The sequence below is a fragment of the Ranitomeya imitator genome, chromosome 5 (assembly GCF_032444005.1).
Source record: "Ranitomeya imitator isolate aRanImi1 chromosome 5, aRanImi1.pri, whole genome shotgun sequence".
Taxonomy (NCBI): domain Eukaryota; kingdom Metazoa; phylum Chordata; class Amphibia; order Anura; family Dendrobatidae; genus Ranitomeya; species Ranitomeya imitator.
Window position 1 is genome coordinate 634,134,716 of NC_091286.1, and position 20,957 is coordinate 634,155,672.

Genomic DNA, 20,957 nt, shown 5'->3' on the forward strand with positions numbered 1-20,957 from the left:
CATTTTATGCCTCTTTTATTTGATCTTATTTGAAAGAGAGAAAAAAATAATCATCTACGTTGAAAACGCGGCATCAAAACGAGAGGTTAAATGTGCGGTGGAACCTTCAAAGGGGGCAGAACTGCAACTGTCAATGCACAACAGGGCACAAAGGAGATCTCACAAAATGTAACAATTCTATACGCCCCGTAATAGAGTATCATCATCATTGGGGTTTTACCTGACTAGTAAAAATAAAAAAAAGCTGGCGTCCTCAAAAAAAACAAAAAAACCCCACGATACCTGTCCGCGGGAAGCATCTGCTGCCATATGGCTACAGCTAAGCTGCCACACCAAGCACGACCATTCAACAGGGGTGGCACTGGTTTTGAGAACTAGAAGCTACTCGGTCTGCTGTTCTTCACTGATATATCCCATTTTTCTTTTGCAGAGCAAAAAAGGGGAGAAGCCAGCGCAGCCTAAGGTTAAGACGCAATACATAAAGTGCAAATGCACATATTAATTTCTAACTGTATTTTCAAAATGAGACATTTAGCAAACAATTGATCAATTCTTTGAGCCACCCCGCCTCTTCACGGCAATCTCATATTGGGGCAGTTCTACACTACGTTTTTTATATTCGCTGTGCCATAAAGGCCTCCTAAATGAACTAAAAGCAAGACCACATTAAAAGCAAGCTGTACAATTGATCAATTGTTTGCTAAATGTCTCATTTTGAAAATACAGTTAGAAATTAATATGTGCATTTGCACTTTATGTATTGCGTCTTAACCTTAGGCTGTGCTGGCTTCTCCCCTTTTTTGCTCTATTTTTCTTTTGCAGACTCAGTAAAGTCCTTTATTTAGCTGAGTGCTCTGCAAAAAATGTTACAAATCCATCAGAGGTTCTGCTCTAGGCTCTGATAGCTCTCCCTGCGGAGCCCGTCTTTCTCTGAGTATAAGGGCTCATTCACACGTGTTTCTGGCGTACGAGTTCCATCTGTGTTTTTCCCGGACAGAATCTATGCCTACAATAGTCTATGGGGCTGTTCACATGTCTGTGATTTTTTGTGGACCAGAATAGTGGAGACATATCCGATGCTGATCCGAGTGTCAGATCAACCTCTCAATGACGGTGCTCGGATGCCATTCGTGTGCTTCTGGTTTTCACGAACTGATGGATAGAAAATGGAGAAAATTATTATTTTTTCACAACCGTGAAAAAAACTGATAAAACTGATGACACCCTGATTAAAACCTGATCAAACTGTGATCAAATACACTGATGAAAGTCCCTGCTGTGTGCACGAGCTCTTAGGGACGTCATTTAGGCCTCATTCACATGTCTGATTTTTTCACATACGAGGAAAAACGGACTATTCTGATTACACTCTGAGCAGAGTGTGGTACGAGCGTCATCCATTTTTCTTGTGCGTAGAGAAATTTTAAAAAAAAAAATTCTCCACCTTCTCCATTCGTACAGTGCGTGAATATCGGACCACGCTTGAATGTCTTCTGTGTGCGGTCCATTTTTTTTCACGCATCCATTGTCTTGAATTTCCAATTTTGATCCATATTGGACATGTCTATTTTCTATGGATCACTACTCCAAGGAAAAAATTTGGACGTGTGCACAGCCCATAGAATAACATGGGTGCGAGTGATGTCCATGAAAAACACAGTTAGCACTCGTACGCAGAAATCGGATGTGTGAATGAGCCCTTACGCTGCGCTTCTATCATTAGTGGATAGGGAGAGCGGGACAGAGTGATTTTTCTGTGCTGTGAAGGTGCATTAAGGGGATCAGGCTCTGTCCACAGGTTTATAATGGAAGCCACAAGTCGTTAACGGAGAACCTTTAACAACATCAGGCCAAACTTAAAGCGATGGATTCCGGTGACTGCAGAAGGCTTGGATTTCCAGTACAATCCTATCAATTTTCGACTGGACAACATGTAACACATCAACCAACTTTGTAATTCATCCGTGGAACTGAAATTTATATTTTTTGTTTAAATGCATAAATTTGAAAATTATTTTTAAGTTCTCTCAGTGTTTGGCTTTTACAGATTCTTTGATTCCTTGCTGCAAAAAGGATTCAACATAAATTCTGCCAGTGAGCTCGTTCTGACGGACAGCTTGTTCCTCATCTTTTCTTCTGAATTCCTGAGGATTTATGACCACAGGCCACATCAAAGTTGAGCTGAACTTTGGTGTGGTCATAACTTGGCAGAGAGGAGAGCTCAGGAAAAGACAGATAAAAGAGCTACAAACTCTGTCACAACCATCTCACCGATGGATTCTCAGTTAACTCATTCTGCTGTAGCCAGCAATGGCAAGAAAACAATGAGCATGTAAAGGTCCCTCAAAGGTGTCTATATCCATGAAGAATAACTGTATGCCGTCCATTTTCCTCATTAAAGGGGTACGTCCATCACTGTCCAAAACCGCTCCAGAATATGTAGGGATATGGGAATAATTGTCAATTTTTTTTTAGGAGAAATATCAGAGAAACATACTTCTTTCTTGCCGGAGGTTGTACTTTTTATGACTGGTCCAAACTGTGCACTCTAAGGCATCAGAGGAGCACTAAACCTGGCCACGTCCAGTAATCCGGCCATCTTCAGAGCAGCACTCACAAACTGTATAGAAAAGAGCTTGTAAGCGCTGAACTCCTTGCCTAGGAGGCCAGCCACCTCTGATAAGCTTGCAGAGGTGGCCGGTCACCGAGACAACAAACAGTAAACAATCAAATGTAAAATCCTGCCATTCTAAACAAGTGAAATACAAAGTTGCCTGTTTCCTTACAATCATTTTGCAATTTTAATTAATTTTTAATGTGGAAAATAAGCCTTTAACGGCAAGCGCCAGGAGAGAGATTAAGCTGAAGGTGAGGCTGATCTAGAATACGGTAAATTATGAGAAGTAGATAATTAATTTGCTTCATGGAGACTCGATAATTTAGCATGAAACAATTGCTAGCATATGTGATGGACGGAAGGAAAAAAAAAAGATATAATAATCTCCACGCGGAGACACTTTTGCGCTCATTTGCCAGTTTTTAAACTCTGAAAATAGTTTCCACATTGAAGGACCTAATTAATTCCATTTGCTTTTTCTGCATGCGCAGGCTGCATTTAAATAGGTTATTAATGAAGGGCACTTCCAAGGCCAAGCAGATACCATGATAAATACGAAAAACCTTTGAACAGAGTTACCGCGGGAGAAAAAGTTTCAGGTGTGAACTAAATTATTAAACACTGAAGAGACGGGAAAACTGTGATGGAATAATAGGCAGCAGGAAACACTGTTCCAAGTTCAAAGTTAGGGCCGCCATATATTAGAATATCCTCCACATTACACAGACACATTGCTTCCAGTCTAAAAAAAATCCATCAATTAAAGAAATGATGATAAAGGAATTCAGAGAATCCGGCATTAGAATCAATAATACTCAATGGATGAAGACTACTGATGAGCAAACGCACTCGGATCAGGCGTTGTCCCATGGTCAGGTCCTACCCGAGTGTCTCTGGGGCGCACTGCTGTCTGACCCACGGAAGCCGGCAGGGGTCAGACAGCAGTGCGCCCGCCGAGGATGAGCACGCACACAGCCCACACTTACACTGGGAAGGCGCAGCACACAGCCCCGACTAATAGCAGCAGATGGAGGAGGAAAAGAAGGAAGAGGTCATTCAATCGAAGCCCATTGTGGGAATTATCTACCCTCCGCCAGAAGTCAGAAATATTGTTGACAAGACCGCAAGCTTTGTGGCAAGGAATAGTCCAGAGTTTGCGGCCAGAATCCGCCAGAATGAAATTTTGGAATAATAGGTGCAACTGTAGTCACAGGAACATCAAGCTGCTTGGAGATGGTCTTATAACTTTTACCTTTAACATGTTTGTCTATAATTTTCTTTCTAATCTCCTGAGACAACTCTTTCCTTTGCTTCCTCCGGTCCATGTTGAGTGTGATACACACCATGTCACCACACAGCACAGTGAGTATCTGTAGCCCTATATACCAGCCACTCACGGATTCCAAGATTGTAGACACCTGTGATGCTAGTTAGTGGACACACCTTGATTTAACATGTCCCTTTTGTCACATTATTTTCAGTGGTACCATCATTTCTGTCCAGGCCTATTTCATGAGTTTTATTGTTTTTTTTAATTCTGTGGAAGCATCGTTGAAAAGCAATGTCTGCTGTTAGACACCCACAAAATATGCTGGGATTGCCCGTGATTGTCAGGTAATGCCCGCATGTATTGTTGCTGTCTAACAGCCGTGAAAAATGAGGCCACAGGGACTCGAGTCCTCGCGATACTTGGTGCATACCCGAGCACGCTCGGTAAACCAGAGTAACGAGCACTTGCGCTCATCACTAGTGCTCACCAATGACAGCCTTATGCCATGATGCCAACGCATTTCGGTGCTTTCCTATTGATCTTTACACTTTCAGATCATAGAATCCTAGAATGTTAGAGTTGGAAGGGACCTTTGGGGTCATGTCCAACCCCCTGCGCAATGCAAGATTCACTAACCCATCTCAGACAGATGTCCATCCAGCCCCTGTTTGAAGACATCCATTAAAGAAGAACTCACCACCTCTCGTGGCAGCCTGTTCCACTCATTGGTCACCCTCACTGTCAAAAAGTTTTTTCTAATATCTAATCTGTATCTTCTCCCTTTCAGTTTCATCCCATTGCTTCTCGTGTTTCCATGTGCAAATGAGAATAATGATGATCCCTCTACACAGTGACATTCCATCAGATATTTGTAGACAGTCCTCTTAGACTTCTAGGTTTGATGGGTATTTTTTGGACTCCCAAGTAAATAATCAAACAAGGAAACTGCTCCTTACAGGAACTGTCCTTCAAAATCATCTCTTCTGATGAGAAACCTGTCCGACGCGTCCTGAGCTTTTTAATCAGTGTGCTCCATACCTGCAGCAGAGCAGGATGCTGGAAAGCAGCTCTCCAGCGAGTTCCCGCATTTAGTAGGGCTGCTCCGAAAGTCACTTTAAGTGCAAAACAGAACTACAGATAGACTTTTTAGACCAGTTGCAATGAATGATATTACCAAATGAGATGTGAAGAGGAAAATGAAATGCTGCAGCTATTTAATTATAGAGGAGACTACAAAAATAGAAATTCAGCGAGATGGCAAATGTGGTGCGCTTTGTTAAAAAAAAAAAAACAGAGGGAGAAAAGAATCGCTGGGCCAGAGCCAAACAAATATAATGCTTTCATTCCGGTGACATTTGAGCTCCTCGAAATAAAACTGCCGACCCTAAACGGAAAAAAAAGTCTCACTCAGCCGGTAGGGATTTCAAGAGGCTGAATGTCGGAGCCGGACAAAGGAAGGAAAGATGGAGGTCCCTTTCATGGTTGTGTTCATTAAAATCTTCACAAGCTATAATTATCTCCTCTGTACGATGGCACTTGGAGCGGTAGAAAGATGCCACTTCCATCAATGCGCCTGGCAATCAACCCATCACAATGAAATTTTATTTTTTCATCTTAAGAAGGGAAAATATTACTTTTACGAGCAATCGGCCTCCGGCAAATTAATCTGCTTGGAAGAATAAGTCTGGTCATCCTGGAGGAAATCTATTTCCACTATAGTGTATGGATATAAAGGGTAATCTCTTAATATTATTCCTAGAATGATGGCTCTTTCAGGAGGGGTAGAAAATTCCTTCTGATAAATTGTATTAAGTGATAGCACCACGATGTGAACTTACTCATAGCCTCCTACGAATTATCCGCCTTAATATGTGTAGGAGGAAAACAAAGTACATAATCAGAGACTTATGACTCCGGCCCATGGTAGGCGGGTGGCCCTGTACCATGTGTCATGTATCTGGCCGTGACGCACATGTACAGCAGTGTTCGAGAAGGGTTAAAATAGCACTACTTAAGCTGGGATACAAAGTGATCATAAGTAAAGTATAGAAAATCCTGGTAGAACATGTTCAGCTGTACTGCAGCACCACTTCTGGGAAAATGAAGAATTACAAAGTGCCCCTTCAATTTGAAAGGTTGTCTGTGCAAATTGCCTCTTCAGAGACGAAGAGGATCAGAACTCTAGCGTCACCTACTGACCCTTTAGCCAGGCCTGCCATTTGACTTAGGATCAAAGCTTAACCAGATACATTTATTTGCAGACATGTATTTCGGGATGTTTGCCCCTCCTCAGTGCAATGTAGGCGATCTGATATGGCTGCATGAGAGGCCTCTGTCTGTGGTCTAACAAGGAATATTTCTAATTGTGGAGGGTGACATGACTGACATGACAGTGTCAGGAAACTTGTAGGCCATGAAATCCTCCTCTTGGAAATTAAATATGCAAATTGTTTTTTCAGAGAGGAAAAGGACTAGACCTCTAATGCCATCTACTGAAAGCAGAAATCCTAATCGATAGCGACCCTTTAATGATCCTAGCCACATGACTTAGCAGAGACTCTACTTACATACCTAGTGTGCCAGAGGAGAACTGCATTGCCTATAAGTCTTCTTACTGTGACATGTCACTCTTAACAAAGAGAGACGTTACCACTTATCTAAAGTCAGAAGCCTCTCGTTTAAATCAGAGCTCTTGCTTTGCACTGAGGAAGGGAATACACCCTGAAACAAGTGTCTGCAAATAGAGCTTCTGATTTGGCTCTTATCCCAAGTCATGCGGCAATGACTGTTAATGGTAAATATTGACTTTTAGGATTAATACTTCCAGAAAGTGGAACTAGAGTTCTAGACCTCATCCTTTCCGAATAGGCTATTTGTGTATTTAATTTTCCAGGGGAGCATTGAATCACCTGTATGTCTCCTTGCACTGGAATGTAAAAAATGTCAACCTCCACAAGGAGAGATGTTACCTCATAAGGTACCTTCACACTGAACAACTTTCCAACGAGAACGACAACGATCCATGACGTTGCAGCGTCCTGGATAGCGATCTTGTTGTGTTTGACACGCTGCAGCGATCTGGATCCCACTGTGATATCGCTGGTCGTCGCTGAAAGTCCGGAACTTTATTTGGTCGTCAGGTCGGCGTGATTCGTCATGTTTGACAGCAAAAGCAACGATGCCAGCAATGTTTTTTCATGGAGCAACAACCAGCAAGAACGATAAGTACGTCACTGGATCGCTCCTGCATCGTTCTGCTGTTGCCGGTGTTTGACGTCTCCTAGCGACCTAAACAGCGACGCTGCAGCAATCGGCTCGTTGTCTATATCGCTGCAGCGTCGCTGAGTGTGACAGTACCTTTAGACTTAAGTCAGAGGCCTCTCGTATAACCAAATCAGATCTCTCGCTTGGCATTGATGAGGGGCAACACCCTGGAACACATGTCTGCAAATAGAGTATCTGGTTTGGCTTTTATCCTACCTAAGTCATGTGGCAGAGCTAGTTAATGGGAGAATACTGACTTTTAGGTTTGCTACTTTCAGTAAGTGGCACTAGAGTTCTAGTCCTCTTCCTCTCTGAAGATGATTTTTGTAGATTTTACTTCCTAGAGGAGCATTGCATGGTCTTTAAGTGTCCTTACCCTTGCATGTCTGGCATGTCACTCTCTACAAGGAGATACGTTACATCTAAGACCCTACATAGTCTATATAACGCAGGACAGGACACATACTTACATATTCTTTGGTCAAGAAGTGAGGATCACGAATAGGAGACCCCTATAATTTAAAAATGGGTTTTAAAAAGCAGATTGCCTCTTTTTGCCAGGAATAAGGTATTTTGTTGTTTAAGTCTAGAAATTGTATAGTAAATTACTTTTAATTTACACTTGACTCATTATAAATCGTTCCTCGATTCTGCATTTTGTGATTTGTTCTCAACCTTTGGCTCTCACATAGTGACATTTGGGACATATGGCAGCCGCCAGCCATTATAAAGCCCTGGTTGGAATGATAAAACCTTCTGCAGTTTTTGTTTTTTACTAGATAAAACCTGTACTTTGGACGCACAATATCCCCACTACTGATCACACATTTGGATAGAAGGGAGACAGATTACATCCTTGATTTATGGGGAAAACAACAAATGTGTTAGGAGCCGCTGCCAACCCTCCACCTTACTCTACGGGGAAGCGGCTGTGTGGACTTGGCACATTCCCTCGATATAGTGTAAAAAAGCTATTTACATCGTCCAAAGCACCAGGAAAAAATCTAAACCATATTTTACCATCAAGTTATTAAAAACAGTGAAAAGGACAGGCTCTAAAACGCAGCAATAATAATAAAGAACATCTGTACAAATATGTGAATTTCATACTAATTTTCCATCTTGTAATAATTTTAGACATATGAACGCTTGTTCAGGAGCAGAAAAAAAGATAATTTCTCTTCATTTGGTCACTCAAAAGATCTTGCCCCATCAATCTTTTAGATCTCCCCGGCAATCAATCCAAGAGAGAACGTTCCACCCTTGTTTGAAGCGACTAGACAATTATTAGGAATGTGCAGGACATCGTGGAGCTTAAAGTAATTGACCAGAGTGGGTAATTTCCATATGAATTTCTCCTGGATCGGCACCACTTGTGCACTCTGAAACTGAAACTGACGTTTCTGGATTGTGAGTCATGGCGAAAGGAAAATAATTTTCAACAGATCTATGGGAAAAGGTAGTTGAACTGTAAAACAGGAAAGGGATACAAAAAGATATCCAAGGAATTGATAATGCCAGTCAGCAGCGTTCAAACTGTGATTAAAAAATGGAAAATCAGGGGCACTGTAAAAACAAAACCACGGTCAGGTAGACCAACAAAAATGTTGTCCACATCTGCCAGGAAAATTGTTTGGGATGCAAAGAAGAACTCACAAATAACATCAGCTGAAATACAGGACTAGCGGTGTGGCTGTTTCAAGATGCACATTAAGGAGGCACCTGAAGAAAATTGGGCTGCATGGTTGAGTCGCCAGAAGAAAGCCATTACTGTGCAAATGCCACAAAGTATCTGGCCTACAATATGCAAAACAGCATAGAGACAAGCCTCAAAACTTCTGAAACAAGGTAATTTGGCGTGATGAGACCAAAATTGAACTTTTTGGCCATAACCATAAACGTTACATTTGGAGACAGGTCAACAAGGCCTATGATGAAAGGAACATCATTCCTACTGTAAAGCACAGAGGTGGATCGCTGATGTTTTGGGGATGCGTGAGCTACAAAGGCACTGGAAACTTGATCAAAGTTGAAGGAAAGATGAATGCAGCACGTTATCAGCAAATACTGGAGGCAAATTTGCACTCATCAGCCCGGAAGCTGCGCATGGGATGTACTTGGATGTTCCAACATGACAATGATGCAAAACACAAGGCCAAGTCGATCTGTCACTGGCTACAGTAGAACAAAGTGAAGGTTGTAGAGTGGCCATCTTAGTCTCCTGACCTCAATATCATTGAGCCACTCTGGGGAGATATCAAGCGCGCAGTTCACGCTAGACAGCCCAGGAATTTACAGGAACTGGAGGCTTTTTGCCAAGAAGAGTGGGCAGCTTTACCATCTGAGAAAATAAAGCACCTCATCCACAACTACCACAAAAAGACTTCAAGCTATTATTGATGTTAGAACGGGCAATATACGGTATTAAGAAATGGGGTATGTGAATTTTTGATCAGGGTCCTTTGGATGTTTTGTATTGTCATTATAATTTAAAAAGAGAAAACACAGTAGTTTGACAATAAATGGCTTCACCCAACCACTAACCATGATTGGAGAAAAAGTTTGGGCGTTATCATTCATATTCTCTGAAAAAAAGGCCAAGAAAGCAAAAATTCTGCAGGGGTATGTAAACTTTTGAGCACAACTGTACATGTCAAGTCGTTTTGACACTGCTGGGCACATGGACCGTCTTTTGTCACATCTTTTGACTGCTGCAATCATTCACAGTGGTATCCTTGAGAACACAATACCAGGTTGCATTTTCCCTATTGTGTAATGGCTGATAGCACCTTTATGTATAGTAGAAAACACAGGATCTAGAATTTCTAAGGGGTGATGGTCACAGCTCACCTCATCCTCTTATACAATGACTGATAACACCTATATATACAGTAGATAAAACAGGATCCACCATTCATAATAGATGGTGTCACAGCTCACCTCCTCCTCCTGTACAATGACTGATAACACCTCTATATACAGTAGATAACACAGAATCCACCATTCACAATAGGTGATGTCACAGCTCACCTCCTCTCCCTATTGTGTAATGGCTGATAACACCTTTATATATAGTAGAAAACAAAGGATCTACAATTTCTAATGGTTGATGGTCACAGCTCACCTCATCCTCTTATACAATGACTGATAACACCTATATATACACTGTGTTCCAAATTATTATGCAAATAATATTTCCTCATATTTTCTGTAAATTACCTATCTGAATTGCAGTCATTGTTAGTTTCCAGTCATCTACTATTCTAGTATAACTGCAATGTTTTGGAACAAACTGCCTATGAAAGCAGTATCTTTTAAAAAAAAATAAACACTCAAAATGCAGGTTCCAAATTATTATGCAAAGCAGAGTTTTCAACCTTTTTTATTTAATTTTGAACAAAAAAATGGTCAATTGTGAAGTTATAAGCATTATCAGTTTGTTACAAAATGAAAATCAAACAGTTTTCACGTGAAAACTTTATTCTAGGTGATGTTACATTTGCACATAGGACCCCTTGTTCGAAAGAAGCTTCTGAACTCTCTCGTCCATTGAATTTGTCAGTTTTTGGATGGTTTCTGCTTCAATTGTTTTGAATGTGGACAGAATACCCTCCCAGAGCTGTTATTTAGATGTGAACTGCCTCCCGCCATCATAGACACTCCTTTTGATGATGCTCCAGAGGTTCTCAATGGGGTTGAGGTCAGGGGAACATGGTGGCCACACCATAAGTTTGTCCTCTTTTATGCCCATTGCAGCCAGAGATGCAGATGTGTTTTTTGCAGCATGAGACGGTGCATGAAAATGATCTTGCTGCGGAAAGCACGGTTCTTCCTCTTGAATCATGGCAGGAAGTGTTGTTTTAGAAACTCCACATAGATTATCCCCTTCAGGGATCATAAAGGGGCCGACAAACTCTCTCCCCATGATTCCAGCCCAAAACATTACTCCACCTTCTCCTTGTTGGCGCCTTAGCCATGTTTTCATGGGGTGTCCATCAACCAGCCATCCTCCACTCCATCCATCTAGACCATCGAGCGTTGCACGGCACTCATCGGTGAACAAAACAGTTTGGAAGTAAGTCTTCATGTATCGTTTGGCCCACTGGAGCCGTTTCTGCTTGTGTGCAGTGGATAGAGGTGGTCGACAGGATGGCTTACGCACAGCTGCAAACCTCTGAAGGACCCTGCATCTTGTTCTGGGGACGTTGGAGGCACCAGCAGCTTCAAAAACTTGTCTGCTGCTATGACAAGGCATTTTTGCAGCTGCTCTTTTAACCTTACGCAATTGCCTGTTGGAAAGAGTCCTCAATTTTTCCTTATCATGCACACGTGTGTGCTGGGAATCAGCTACATACTTCTTGATTGTGCGATGATCACGATGAAGTGTCTTGGCAATGTTGATTGTAGTCATGCCTTGACCTAAATACTCCACAATTTGTTGCTTCTCAGCAGCCGACACATCCTTTTTCTTTCCCATTTTGGCCAAAAATGTAGGCTGCTTAATCATGTGGAACAGCCTTCTTAAGTAGTCTTGCCTTTATTTGGACACACCTGCCAAACTAATTTGCACATGTATCTGCAATTGCTTTCAGTGATATAAAGAGCCCTGACACACATCACCATCATGACAAACAAAAAAATTCTAATCTTATCATTCCTATACTTTGTGCATAATAATTTGTAACAGTGTACAGTAGATAAAACAGGATCCACCATTCATAATAGATGGTGTCACAGCTCACCTCCTCCCCCTACTGTGCAATGACTGATAACACCTCTGTATACACTAGATAACATAGGAACCACCATTCACAATAGGTGACGTCACAACTCACCTCCTCCTGTACAATAACTGATAACACCTCTATGTACAATAGAGAACACAGGATCCACCATTCACAATAGACGATGTCACAGCTCACCTCCTCCTCCTGTACAATGACTGATAACACTTCTATGTACAATAGATAACACTGGACCCACTGTGATATAGGGGAAATATCATTTTGATATCTGATAAAATTCCCTGTCCGATACATTTTGGCCCAAAATACTTGTTCCCAAACTCAGTACCCACCCTTGGGATTCCCCAAGACCAATGTTTTTCATTAATTAGCCCAAGCAAATAGGTCTTTGAAGCTCTCTTCAGGGGGCCTCGAAAAGCACAGGCCCTGTGTCCCCCAGCACCAGTTCCGAAATTATCACAAGGGTGTGAATTCTTGTGCAGGACCAGCCAACTGGAGTCCTTTCTTTGTCTCAAGCAGGCATCGTGGCACTACAGATCCCAGTCCAGGTCAAGGCTTTGAGATATTGAACCTAGAAAATGACCTATAATAAAGGAATGCAATATCTCTGAGCCTAGCCGAGCACATAATCGGAATCTGCATTCCTTTCCCCACAAGCCCATCCCATACAGCCACCTCTAGAACTCTGTATTCTTGAGTTATAAAGCAGAGCTAGCAGGAATTAAATACGGAAGCCGTATTGGGTCTCCCTGCGCAGATAAAATCCAGCAGAACTCAGTGGCACCGCTGCCGTTCCATTCAGAGCTTCGGGCGGAAAGTTATCAGCATCCATGGTTTCGGACAGAAAACCATACTCTCAGATATGGGAGGAGAGAGGCTGCACAAGCCCAAGGGTGGGCGCAGAGGGTGGGAGGGGGGCAGCTTAGGGGATAACAGGCAGCTCCTCATTTTGGACTCAGTTCTTCTTCCTTGAGGAGGCAAGTTAGCTGACGCGACCAGAGAATCACGTAACAAAGATCTGGACCTGTGATCCATCAGCGCCTCCCTGTGGTCACATGCTACATAACATGGTAATTATTATTATTTATTGTTATAGCGCCATTTATTCCATGGCGCTTTACATGTGAGGAGGGGTATACATAATAAAAACAAGTACAATAATCTTAAACAATACAAATCATAACTGGTACAGGAGGAGTGAGGACCCTGCCTGCGAAGGCTCACAATCTACAAGGGATGGGTGAGAATACAGTAGGTGAGGATGGAGCTGGTCATGCAGCGGTTTGGTCGATCGGTGGTTACTGCAGGTTGTAGGCTTGTCGGAAGAGGTGTGTCTTCAGGTTCTTTTTGAAGGTTTCGATGGTAGGCGAGAGTCTGATGTGTTGTGGTAGAGGGTTCCAGAGTAGGGGTGATACGCGAGAGAAACCTTGTATACGATTGTGGGAAGAGGGGATAAGAGGGGAGTAGAGAAGGAGATCTTGTGAGGATCGGAGGTTGCGTGTAGGTAAGTACCGGGAGACAAGGTCACAGATGTATGGATGAGACAGGTTGTGGATGGCTTTGTACGTCATAGTTAGGGTTTTGTAGTGGAGTCTCTGGGCAATGGGGAGCCCGTGAAGGGATTGACAGAGGGGAGAGGCCGGGGAATAGCGGGGGGACAGGTGGATTAGTCGGGCAGCAGAGTTTAGAATAGATTGTAGGGGTGCGAGAGTGTTAGAGGGGAAGCCACAGAGCAGCAGGTTGCAGTAGTCAAGGCGAGAGATGATGAGGGCATGGACTAGGGTTTTTGCAGATTCTTGGTTGATGAATGTACGGATTCGTGAAATATTTTTGAGTTGAAGTCGGCAGGAAGTGGAAAGGGCTTGGATATGTGGTTTGAAGGAGAGATCAGCGTCAAGGATTACCCCGAGGCAGCAAGCTTGTGGGACTGGGGAGAGTGGGCAGCCATGTACTATAATGGATAGGTTCGTTGGGGGGGGGGGGGGGGGTTGCGTGAGATGGGGGAAAGAGGATGAATTCTGTTTTGTCCATGTTAAGTTTCAGAAATCTAGCGGAGAAGAAGGATGAAATAGTGGACAGACATTGAGGGATTCTGGTTAGTAGGGAGGTGATATCTGGTCCAGAGATGTAGATCTGTGTGTCATCAGCATAGAGGTGATACTGAAAGCCATGAGATTCTATGAGCTGTCCCAGGCCAAAGGTGTAAATGGAGAAGAGCAGGGGCCCAAGGACTGAACCTTGTGGGACTCCGACAGAGAGGGGGCGAGGTGAGGAGGTGGTGTGTGAGTGGGAGACGCTGAATGTCCGGTCTGTTAGGTATGATGAGATCCAGGATAGGGCCAAGTCTGTGATGCCAAGGGATGAGAGGGTCTGTAATAATAGGGAATGGTCCACTGTGTCAAAGGCAGCCGACAGGTCGAGGAGGAGGAGAACAGAGTAGTGTCGCTTGCTCTTGGCGGTTAAGAGGTCATTGGTGACCTTAGTTAGGGCAGTTTCAGTGGAATGGTGTGACCGGAAGCCAGATTGTAAGCGGTCAAAGAGGGAGCAAGAAGAGAGATGGGAGGACAGTTCAAGGTAGACGTGTTGTTCCAGTAGTTTGGAGGCATAAGGGAGAAGTGATATAGGGTGATAGCTAGATACAGAGGATGCGTCAAGAGAGGGCTTTTTGAGGATAGGTGTGATGGAGGCATGTTTAAAGCTTGAGGGGAAAACACCAGTTGCTAGTGATAGGTTGAAGAGATGGGTTAGGGTTGGGATGAAGACTGTGGTGAGGTTTGGGATGAAGTAGGATGGGAGCGGGTCAAGTGCACAGGTGGTGAGATGCGATCTTGAGAGTAGAGTGGAGAGTGGATCTTCTGTAATGGTGGAGAAGTTGGTTTTGGAGGTGGAGGGCTGGGAAGTCGGGAGGAAGGGCTCTGGGGGTTGTTGACCAAAACTGTCTCTGATGCTATCAATCTTCTGCTTGAAAAATGAGGCAAAGTCTTCAGCTGAGATAAGTTGGGAGGGAGGAGGTGCGGGGGGACGGAGGAGAGAATTGAAGGTGTTGAATAACTGTTTATGGTTGTGAGACAGGGAGGATATGAGAGATGAGAAGTAGGTTTGTTTAGCTGTGGCGAGTGTGGTCTTGAAAGTAGTGAGGGACTGTTTGAATGCGATGAAGTGCTCGTTGGAGTGGGATCTTTTCCATCTGCGCTCAACAGCCCTGGAAGCTCGCCTCAGTTCTTTGGTCAGGCTGGTGTGCCAGGGCTGTCTGTTGATTTTGCGAGCTTTGGTATGTGTTAGGGGAGCAGCAGATTCCAAAGCTACAGCTATTGTGGTGTTATATAGAGCGGCAGCGTCATCCGCATTGTGCATGGAACTTATGTCTGTAAGAGGGAGGAGGGATTCAGAGAATGAATGTAGGTCAAGATGTTTAAGATTTCTGTAAGGGTGTGAAAGTTTGTGGGGTGAGGATTGTAGACATGGAGTGTCTATCTATCTATTGCAACCTATCTATACCCTACCCTTGTATTACACTCTTGACTGTATGCTTGCATATCTGTTCTTGTAAATATATACCTGTGTCTTTCTAGTGCGCCTTTCGATGATTAAAGGGAACCTGTCACCCCCCCTGGCGTTTTTAAGTAAAAGAGCCACCTTGTGCAGCACTAAGGCTGCACTCTGTCAAGGTGCCTCTTCTGTTATGAAAGGCAATTCAGAATCACAATGGACATGGAGGTCAGAGCACATACAGTGAACTGACAATAACCCAAAATAATAGAACGAGCTCTGAGACGTGGGAACTCTGCAGACCGCAATCCCTAAGCCTATCAAACCACACTAAAGGTAGCCGTGGAGCGCTCCTGACCAGAACCTAGGCACCTCGTCACAGCCTGAGAAACTAGCTAATCCTGAAGATAGAAAAATAAGCCTAACTTGCCTCAGAGAAATTCCCCAAAGGAAAAGGCAGCCCCCCACATATAATGACTGTGAGTAAGATGAAAACACAAACATAGAGATGAAACAGATTTAGCAAAGTGAGGCCCGACTAGCTGAACAGAACGAGGATAGGGAAGATAACTTTGCGGTAAGCACAAAAACCTATAAAAAACCACGCAGAGGGGACAAAAAGACCCTCCGCACCGACTAACGGTACGGAGGTGATCCCTCTGCGTCTCAGAGCTTCCAGCAGGCGAGAAAAACCAATAAAGCAAGCTGGACAGAAAAATAGAAACAAAATAACATAAGCAAAACTTAGCTTTGCAGAGCAGCAGGCCACAGGAATGATCCAGGAAAAAAACAAGTTCCACACTGAAACATAGACAGGAAGCATGGATCAAAGCATCAGGTGGAGTTAAGTAGAGAAGAAGCTAACGAGCTCACCAGATCACCTGAGGGAGGAAACTCAGAAGCTGCAGTACCACTTTCCTCCACAAACGGAAGATCCCAGAGAGAATCAGCCGAAGTACCACTTGTGACCACAGGAGTGAACTCTGCCACAGAATTCACAACAGTACCCCCCCCTTGAGGAGGGGTCACCGAACCCTCACCAGAGCCCCCAGGCCGACCAGGATGAGCCACATGAAAGGCACGAACAAGATCGGGAGCATGGACATCAGAGGCAAAAACCCAGGAATTATCCTCCTGAACATAACCCTTCCATTTAACCAGATACTGGAGTTTCCGTCTTGAAACACGAGAATCCAAAATCTTCTCCACAATATACTCCAATTCCCCCTCCACCAAAACCGGGGCAGGAGGCTCAACAGATGGAACCATAGGTGCCACGTATCTCCGCAACAATGACCTATGGAATACGTTATGTATGGAAAAAGAATCTGGAAGGGTCAGACGAAAAGACACAGGATTAAGAACCTCAGAAATCCTATACGGACCAATAAAACGAGGTTTAAACTTAGGAGAGGAAACCTTCATAGGAATATGACGAGAAGATAACCAAACCAGATCCCCAACACGAAGTCGGGGACCCACACGGCGTCTGCGATTAGCGAAAAGTTGAGCCTTCTCCTGGGACAAGGTCAAATTGTCCACTACCTGAGTCCAAATCTGCTGCAACCTGTCCACCACAGCATCCACACCAGGACAGTCCGAAGACTCAACCTGTCCTGAAGAGAAATGAGGATGGAACCCAGAATTGCAGAAAAACGGCGAAACCAAGGTAGCCGAGCTGGCCGGATTATTAAGGGCGAACTCAGCCAAAGGCAAAAAGGACACCCAGTCATCCTGATCAGCAGAAACAAAGCACCTCAGATATGTTTCCAAGGTCTGATTGGTTCGTTTGGTCTGGCCATTAGTCTGAGGATGGAAAGCCGAGGAAAAAGACAAGTCAATGCCCATCCTACCACAAAAGGCTCGCCAAAACCTCGAAACAAACTGGGAACCTCTGTCAGAAACAATATTCTCTGGAATGCCATGCAAACGAACCACATGCTGGAAGAACAAAGGCACCAAATCAGAGGAGGAAGGCAATTTAGACAAGGGTACCAGATGGACCATCTTAGAAAAGCGATCACAGACCACCCAAATGACTGACATCTTTTGAGAAACGGGAAGGTCAGAAATAAAATCCATAGAGATATGTGTCCAAGGCCTCTTCGGGACCGGCAAGGGCAAAAGCAACCCACTGGCACGAGAACAGCAGGGCTTAGCCCGAGCACAAATCCCACAGGACTGCACAAAAGCACGCACATCCCGCGACAGAGAGGGCCACCAAAAGGATCTAGCCACTAACTCTCTGGTACCAAAGATTCCAGGATGACCAGCCAACACCGAACAATGAAGTTCAGAGATAACTCTATTCGTCCACCTATCAGGGACAAACAGTTTCTCCGCTGGGCAACGATCAGGTTTATTAGCCTGAAATTTTTGCAGCACCCGCCGCAAATCAGGGGAGATGGCAGACACAATTACTCCTTCCTTGAGGATACCCGCCGGCTCAGATAAACCCGGAGAGTCGGGTACAAAACTCCTAGACAGAGCATCCGCCTTCACATTTTTAGAGCCCGGAAGGTACGAAATCACAAAGTCAAAACGGGCAAAAAACAACGACCAACGAGCTTGTCTAGGATTCAAGCGCTTGGCAGACTCGAGATAAGTCAAGTTCTTATGATCAGTCAATACCACCACGCGACGCTTAGCTCCTTCAAGCCAATGACGCCACTCCTCGAATGCCCACTTCATGGCCAGCAACTCTCGGTTGCCCACATCATAATTACGCTCAGCAGGCGAAAACTTCCTGGAAAAGAAAGCGCATGGTTTCATCACTGAGCAACCAGAAACTCTCTGCGACAAAACAGCCCCTGCTCCAATCTCAGAAGCATCAACCTCGACCTGGAACGGAAGAGAAACATCTGGTTGACACAACACAGGGGCAGAAGAAAAACGACGCTTCAACTCTTGAAAAGCTTCCACAGCAGCAGAAGACCAATTGACCACATCAGCACCCTTCTTGGTCAAATCGGTCAATGGTTTAGCAATACTAGAAAAATTGCAGATGAAGCGACGATAAAAATTAGCAAAGCCCAGGAACTTTTGCAGACTTTTCAGAGATGTCGGCTGAGTCCAATCATGGATGGCTTGGACCTTAACAGGATCCATCTCGATAGTAAAAGGGGAAAAGATGAACCCCAAAAATCAAACCTTCTGCACACCAAAGAGACACTTTGATCCCTTCACGAACAAAGAATTAGCACGCAGGACCTGAAAAACCGTTCTGACCTGCTTCACATGAGACTCCCAATCATCCGAGAAGATCAAAATGTCATCCAAGTACACAATCAGGAATTTATCCAGGTACTCTCGGAAGATGTCATGCATAAAGGACTGAAACACTGATGGAGCATTGGCAAGTCCGAACGGCATCACGAGATACTCAAAATGACCCTTGGGTGTATTAAATGCAGTTTTCCATTCATCACCTTGCTTAATTCGCACCAGATTATACGCACCACGAAGATCTATCTTTGTGAACCAACTAGCCCCCTTAATCCGAGCAAACAGATCAGATAACAATGGCAAGGGGTACTGAAATTTAACCGTGATCTTATTAAGAAGGCGGTAATCTATACAAGGTCTCTGCGAACCATCCTTCTTGGCTACAAAAAAGAACCCTGCTCCTAATGGCGACGATGACGGGCGAATATGCCCCTTCTCCAGGGATTCCTTCACATAACTGCGCATAGCGGTGTGTTCAGGCACGGACAAATTAAACAATCGACCTTTTGGGAATTTACTACCAGGAATCAAATTGATAGCACAATCACAATCCCTATGCGGAGGTAGGGTATTGGACTTGGGCTCATCAAATACATCCCGGTAATCAGACAAGAACTCTGGGGCCTCAGAAGGAGTGGATGACGAAATTGACAGAAATGGAACATCACCATGTACCCCCTGACAACCCCAGCTGGACACCGACATGGATTTCCAATCTAATACTGGATTATGGGCTTGTAGCCATGGCAACCCCAACACGACCACATCATGCAGATTATGCAACACCAGAAAGCGAATAACCTCCTGATGTGCAGGAGCCATGCACATGGTCAGCTGGGTCGAGTATTGAGGCTTATTCTTGGCCAAAGGCGTAGCATCAATTCCTCTCAATGGAATAGGACACTGCAAGGGCTCCAAGAAAAACCCACAACGCTTAGCATATTCCAAGTCCATCAAATTCAGGGCAGCGCCTGAATCCACAAATGCCATGACAGAATATGATGACAAAGAGCAGATCAAGGTAACGGACAGAAGAAATTTTGACTGTACAGTACTAATGGTGGCAGACCTAGCGAACCGCTTAGTGCGCTTAGGACAATCAGAGATAGCATGAGTGGAATCACCACAGTAGAAACACAGACCATTCAGACGTCTATGTTCTTGCCGTTCAACTCTGGTCAAGGTCCTATCACACTGCATAGGCTCAGGTTTAAGCTCAGGTAATACCGCCAAATGGTGCACAGGTTTACGCTCACGCAAGCGTCGACCGATCTGAATGGCCAAAGACATAGACTCATTCAAACCAGCAGGCATAGGAAATCCCACCATGACATCCTTAAGGGCTTCAGAGAGACCCTTTCTGAATATTGCTGCCAGCGCAGATTCATTCCATTGAGTGAGCACTGACCACTTTCTAAATTTCTGACAATATACCTCTATCTCATCCTGAGCCTGACAAAGAGCCAGCAAATTTTTTTCTGCCTGATCCACTGAATTAGGCTCATCGTACAGCAACCCAAGCACCAGGAAAAACGCATCGATATTACTCAATGCAGGATCTCCTGACGCAAGAGAAAACGCCCAGTCCTGAGGGTCGCCGCGCAAAAAAGAAATGACGATCCTAACCTGTTGAATTGGGTCACCAGAAGAGCGAGGTTTCAAAGCCAGAAATAGTTTACAATTATTTTTGAAACTCAGAAATTTAGTTCTATCTCAAAAAAACAAATCTGGAATAGGAATTCTCGGTTCAAGCAAAGAATTCTGGACCACAAAATCTTGAATACTTTGAACTCTTGCGGTGAGCTGATCCACACATGAAGACAGACCTTTAATGTCCATTGCTACACCTGTGTCCTGAACCACCCAAATGTCTAGGGAAAAAAAAAGACAAAACACAGTGCAAAGAAAAAAAAATGGTCTCAGAACTTCTTTTTTCCCTCTATTGAGAACCATTAGCACTTTTGGCTTCCTGTACTGTTATGAAAGGCAATTCAGAATCACAATGGACATGGAGGTCAGAGCACATACAGTGAACTGACAATAACCCAAAATAATAGAACGAGCTCTGAGACGTGGGAACTCTGCAGACCGCAATCCCTAAGCCTATCAAACCACACTAAAGGTAGCCGTGGAGCGCTCCTGACCAGAACCTAGGCGCCTCGTCACAGCCTGAGAAACTAGCTAATCCTGAAGATAGAAAAATAAGCCTACCTTGCCTCAGAGAAATTCCCCAAAGGAAAAGGCAGCCCCCCACATATAATGACTGTGAGTAAGATGAAAACACAAACATAGAGATGAAACAGATTTAGCAAAGTGAGGCCCGACTAGCTGAACAGAACGAGGATAG

General features: G+C 44.1%; 1 protein-coding gene across 1 annotated transcript in view; it reads right to left on the reverse strand.

Annotated features, from left to right (window-relative positions):
• The window catches only part of NBAS (NBAS subunit of NRZ tethering complex), an 854,371-nt gene that overhangs the window by 63,011 nt on the left and 770,403 nt on the right, over nt 1-20,957 (reverse strand). The gene's annotated exons all lie outside the window — the stretch shown is intronic.